The sequence below is a fragment of the Tamandua tetradactyla genome, chromosome 4, assembly GCF_023851605.1.
Source record: "Tamandua tetradactyla isolate mTamTet1 chromosome 4, mTamTet1.pri, whole genome shotgun sequence".
Taxonomy (NCBI): domain Eukaryota; kingdom Metazoa; phylum Chordata; class Mammalia; order Pilosa; family Myrmecophagidae; genus Tamandua; species Tamandua tetradactyla.
In genome coordinates this window covers 79,214,977-79,221,157 of record NC_135330.1, presented here as the reverse complement: position 1 = coordinate 79,221,157, position 6,181 = coordinate 79,214,977, and positions in this window count along the sequence as shown.

The following is a 6,181-nucleotide window of genomic DNA, read 5'->3' as shown; positions in this document are numbered from 1 at the left end:
TGGCTCTTGGCCAAAATCCTATTATGTGATTTTTCAGGCCTAACCATAGGCAATTACAAAAGCTTTAAGTGGAAGACCTCATGGGGTGAAGCTGTCCTCCTCACACATACTTGTTGCATAGCCATTGCACTGTACTCTCTTACGGGGTTGCAGTCAAGGACCCGAAGTCCCCTGGCTTGGCTGGTCATGCTCTAACCCATAACTACATTCCTAGTTGGAGACCCTCCCCAGGCACCTCTGAGTCCCTTTATCAGGGCAAAGAGGGAGAGATCTTGACGATACTTTCTCCATTCTGACACAGTATTTAGTGCTTTTACATTCCTAGCTTCCCTCCATCTCCACTCTCCACCACCATCTTTCCCCAGTCTCAGGGTCCATAAAACTATAGGAGCCTTCCCTCAGGGCTCCCTCAACACTGAGATGGCCCCAGGTCTTCACTGAACCATCTGGCCCTCACTTGGCAGAAATATTCTATAGGGGAAAACAAAGCAGAAGGAAGCCTGCATTCATTCTCTGGGTTAACCCCTTGCTTAACCATCTCATAAGTGATTAAAGACTTTACTAGTATTTGCATTTTTACTTTGGTTGTTTTTATCGGCCACCTTCCACACCTGGCAGCTCAGCTCAGCTATTTGACACTTGTTCCCCCAGGTGCCCATAAGGAGTTTGCTCATGGTTCTTGGTCCCTCTAGGAAATGTTCTTGGCTGAAAGAAACTGCCTCACCCAAGGGTTAGGGGTGGGGTGAAAGTGCCCCAATTAGGAAATTCTGAAAGGTCACCTCAGCTCTCCAGCACCTCCAGAGCTTTCAGGGGGACTGGCTGAGGTCTCTGTGACAACTGCACTGTAATCCAATTTCTCCTTCTACATAAATTTGCTTCCTTCCATCCCCCAAAGACATTGATTACAAGAGCACTCTCCTAAACTTACCTTAACTAATTTCCCTCCAAGATCTGCACCCCAGAACCTGAGCTGAAGGTTTGTCTTAGTAGCTAAACCTTTATGCTAGAAGAGTCAGCACAAAGAATGTAAGCCAGACCTGAAGGAAATGGTAGATTTTAAAAGACAAAGATTAGGTGCTCTAGTCACAAGGGATAGTGGAAAGAATGTATATTTGGGGAATAATGACTGGATGAGTCTGGCAGGAACAAAAGGTTCTTGTAGCTATCAGAAGCAGAGGGATTGTGCTCAAGCTACTTCTTGAATGCTAACATAAAGAGCTTTTATTTTGCCCTTTTCACAGTGAAAAGAATATTGATCTGATATAAATACGATTTTCAGAAAATGTCAGACTTCTGTGAATAGGATCAAATGGACATGAAGGGGTAAATATGAGGCATTTCATATTAAAAATTCACAAGAATTCTTGAGTAAGCAAGCCAGAGAAAAGTAAGACTCATGGAGATTCAAAAGCTTCAAATTTGGGTAAATGGGAGAAATACCAGAGCATATTTCCCTCCTTGGGACATCTTCATGGTAGAGTTAAACAACATAGATGGTATAGTTTGAAGATATCACCCTCCTATCAAATGGTTCATCAAAACTCTCCTCTTTCATTAAATGTTACCTGAATAGACTTTTCTAGTTAATTTTTCCATTTCTATGGAAGGCTTAAAGCAAAGATGATGTGACAATACTTGAGGTACTTTAAGGATAATCAGCAGATTGGATATTTCTCAGAAATCAGAACCGCAGATTGCATAGCTCTGTGCTAGGTATATGAGACAAGAAGGTGAATTAGGTTTAGGGACAAACCAGAGAGAAGGCATGCCTCCAGCAGCACAAGGTGAGTTTTCACCCTCTTATTCAAAGACATCTTTTCTCTATATTTTATATTTAAAATATTAAAATATTTAAATATTTAAAATATTTCTTTATATTTTAGATTCTTAATGAACTCATATTCTATATTTGAAATTCAAGCTACTTCAGTAGATATTAACATTATTTGGAGATATTGTGTACCAAGATACCTAAGCTATTAGTTTCTATATGTGTGCATGTTTCTATATGTGTGCCTGGCCGTAAGCGATTACTAATCGCTTGGTGAAATCAAGTAGGAAAGACATTATACAAAAACACTCTTTTGTGTTTTGTAATCAGTCTTCGAAAGACCATTTCTTTCTGGCTTTCAGCCATAGGAAACAAGATGTTTTATTTCAATATGAATTTCCTGGTTCCATATTTAAATAAATAACATAAAATGTGACAGTTGAGAAAAACAATGACTCCTATGAAATGATTGCACTGAATGGCCAAATTGGGGGAGGGGAGAGAATAGGAGAAAGCAAGGAGACATTTTCAACTGTGAGCCAGAGGTGCAATAACTAAAATTATAAGTTAATGTAACAGAAATCTTTTATTCTAGTCTTTTTAATATTATCTTATAATAGATGCATTGTTTGAGAAAAATGCCTTACACTTTTATTTTCCCTCTCTCCCTTGCCCTTTTTCTTTTTTTTTATTTAACTTTTCAGCTTTTGTATAGTTTGCTGAGGCCAGAAATGTCAAAATTCTGTGGAGAACAGCTGTTCTCATTTCTGTCTTATCTGCCAAGGAAGAGGTCAGGTCTCTTAAAGGAGCCTGTCTCCTGTGATCTTTTCCATGCCAGATGTAAACCAGAAGATTTATTGTGCAGTATAAGAAAGAAATGGTCAGAGGTAATGGACCTGAAGTTCTCTCACCACTAAATCTTCCATGGAGAAATTATTTTGGACCCACAGCTCCAAGACAGCAGAGCTCTCAAGATGCCCCCAGGTAGTGGGATCATACCTTCCACATTTAGCTTAGAAATTGCTTCAGTTAAATATACAAGTTAATTGCTTACTTTATGGGCACCTACTAAAACATTAACATGGCATTAACAATCCTGGCCTTTTGGGTGGGGTCAGAGATCACTGCTTTCACAGCTATTATCAACAAGGAGATAATGAGTCTCTTTCTCCAGGAAGTCTTCTCTGAAACCTCATCTGCCATGTTAGGTCAATAGCACATATTTAAGGGCCTGGAACCCTTGTCTCTCTTTCTCTCAACACACGAACTATAAAACACATAGTCCCACAATAGCTACCTGTTGGGGATTGAATCATGTACTCCACAAAAGACTTGCAAATCTTAATCTACATTTCTGTGAGTGTGAATCCATTTGTATATTGGACCTTTTGAAGGTACCAATTTGGCCAAGGTGTGGCCAAATTGAATCATGGTGGTTCTTAATCTGTATGACTGAGTGCTTGAGAAAGAGAGAAAAATCCAAATCCAGTCAGTAATAAGAAGTCAGAAGAAGCCAGAGAGCAGAGAGAGGTTGCCATCATCAGAATGCTACCAACCTTGGGATAAAGCATGGCCTAGCCAATATTTTGACTTTGGACATCTAGTCTTCAAAATCTTGAAACAATAAATGCTTGTTTAAGTCAAGCCGTTGTATGGTATTTGTCACAGTAGCCCTGGCAATCTAAGACAGTTTTTGGTACCAGAAGGTGAGGTGTTCCTATGACAAATTCCTATAAATGTGAAGTGGTTTTGGTATTGGGTAGAGGCTGGGAAAATATTCAGGCGCTGGACAGAAAAAGCTTAGATTTCCTTCAAGATGCTGTTAATAGAGATATGAACATTAGTAGTGATCCTGGTGAGGGCTTAGGAATAAGTAGGAGCTGAAAAGAAAACTCCTGTCATCTTAAAGAGTACATATTCATTATGAACAGAAGGTTGTAGAAATACGGGTGTTAAGGTGTTTCTGTTGCCTTAGAAGGAAATGATGAATGTGTTACCGAAAACTGAAGGAAAGGTGATCCTTTTAATAAAGTGGCAGAGAACTTGGCAAATTGTGTTCTGATATTGGATGGAAGGCAGAATTTGTAATAATAAATTTAGATATTTAGCTGAGGAGCTTTCCAAGATAAAAATGAAAGGTGTGGCCTGGTTTCTCTTTGCTGCTTGTAGTAAAATGAGAGAGGAAAGGGATAAACTGAGGTCTGCACTGTTAAACATAAGGGAACCAACAATTTGGAAAATTTTAAGCCTATCCAGAATGCATGCTCTGAGACAAGGGCCAGAACAGCTCTATTAGGGCCCTCCCTGAGCTTCCAGGAGGTAAGGGCTCAGATAATGGGGCTCCTGAGAGGGTATAGTTAAACCATTTTTGTAAGAAGATCAGGCATGTAGCTCATGGATCTAGTCAGCCATCTAAGAGGAAGTCAGATTGTCAGTGCATCTATCCAGGAAGGATCTATGAAAGATCCTTTTGTCTAACTCCTTGAACCCCCTTGAACTGCATGTAAAACCTACAAGGTTTTTGAGAATTTTGTATGAGTGGAAACACTGCCAGCCTAAACTGAAAGGAATAGAGACAGGATAGAATGAAGGAAAAATGACTTCAAGGGCATAACCAGTGAAGAAGAGGTCTGAGCAGAAAAGATCTCCTCAGGCCAAGAGAGAAGATTTTCTTCCTTTGTTTCTGTATAGATAAGGTTTCTGTTCCATACTTGGAGAAGAGAGCCTTCAATCCTGGTGCTTAAAGGGGGTGAGCCTTCTACCATGACAGGGAAGAGTGTGGCTGCCACCTCAGTGCTTGGAGAGGGTGGAGCCTATGTTCCAATGTTCAGAAAGAGCTTGGCTGCTTCCCCACTGCTCAAAGAGGGTGGTACTACCACTTTAGCATCCCTGGAGCACAAAGCATCAATCCACAGATGATTATCAGACTGAGTTGGGAATCAACTTAGAGTCACATTCAGGCTTGGCTTCCTGTTCCCAGGAGAGGTGTAGAGAGTTCAGCATTTAGGACCACCAGATTCTAATTAGTCTCAGACTTCAAGAAAGCAGAATCCAAGGTGATGTCAGGAGAGACATCATTTGGGATATGATAGCTTATCATTTGGGACCAGCTCTGAGTTTTGGGTGAGGTGGGCTGGTCATGTGAGTGGTGGCTTCAGATGTGGGTTTGAGCTCTGGGGAAGTTTACATCCCAGGTCTGGACAGCAGTTCACTAACTAGGCCAGAGGTCAGTGTTGAGGCAAGTGGTTTAGCTGAAGTGAGATGGATGCCAAAGTGGCACCCAGAAGTTTCTATAGTTATGATAAAGGTTCTAATAATTCCCCAAATTACAGATAAGAAAAACTGAGAGAGCAAGACATAAAGCAACTTGATTGAGGTTTTATAGCCAGAAATTAGTGAATGTGTGTTTGATCCCAGATTGGGGACTATGTGCTTACCTACTAAACCATACTACCCTGAGAATAGAACAAATTCAACAAAACTTTGTGAGTGCCTACCATGTGCAAAGTACTATGGGGAATAAAAAAAAGACTCCTGTAGGTAGGAGCCACAGGTAGGATGTAAGTGCTAGAAGCACATTCTCTTGAAGGAGAAACAAAATGCACCTAGGAATTACACTTCACATCAGAGCCAAAGTCACACCCTGGTATGTTATTGGATTTTTTAGAGCAAGAGAACAGACACCACACCTGAGCACTCCGAGGTGCCTTAGCAAGAGTGCCAAGGTAATTTGTTATTTCTCCTAGGCCAGCATCTCTTAATCATCTGGCATTAGAAAGGCAGAATCAACCCTCCAGGACCTTGCTGCTCACTTGTAACTCTTTCTGAGCCAGAGGGATTGTCTGTGCACCGAGAATTTTGGACCAGGGGATTGACCACAAGATATTATTTCTCATTCAATTAAAGAATAGACTATAAATAGACATATTTATCTGATAAAAAAGGAAGGTAGGGTGGCCCCATGAATTTACTGTCAGAGACTTGCTTGGGTTTAAAGTCAAATTTGTCCATTTAATTATGCTATTTTGGAAATGTTTATTTAACATAATTGAATCTCAGCTTCTTAATCGGTAAAATGAGAAAGACAGTAGACATTTTACATGGGTGACTGGGGGGATTAGCTAACAATGAACTTGAACATTCTTTATAGTCCCAGGAGCTCAGGGGAAAGAGAGAACAGAATGTGGGCAGCAGAACTAAGAGTGATTCTTTACCTCAACCTAAGATTCTTCACTCAACAAGATATCTCTTTTGACTGCTCCTTTTTCTATGGCCTACTGACTTGTACATTTTTTATGCATGTTGTATAATATTTTCTTGAATTAGACCTCTTGCCTTATTTTTACCATACTAATCTGCAGGCACAAGACCTGTGACTTCTATTTCTCTTATATTTATATGAGTTACAAT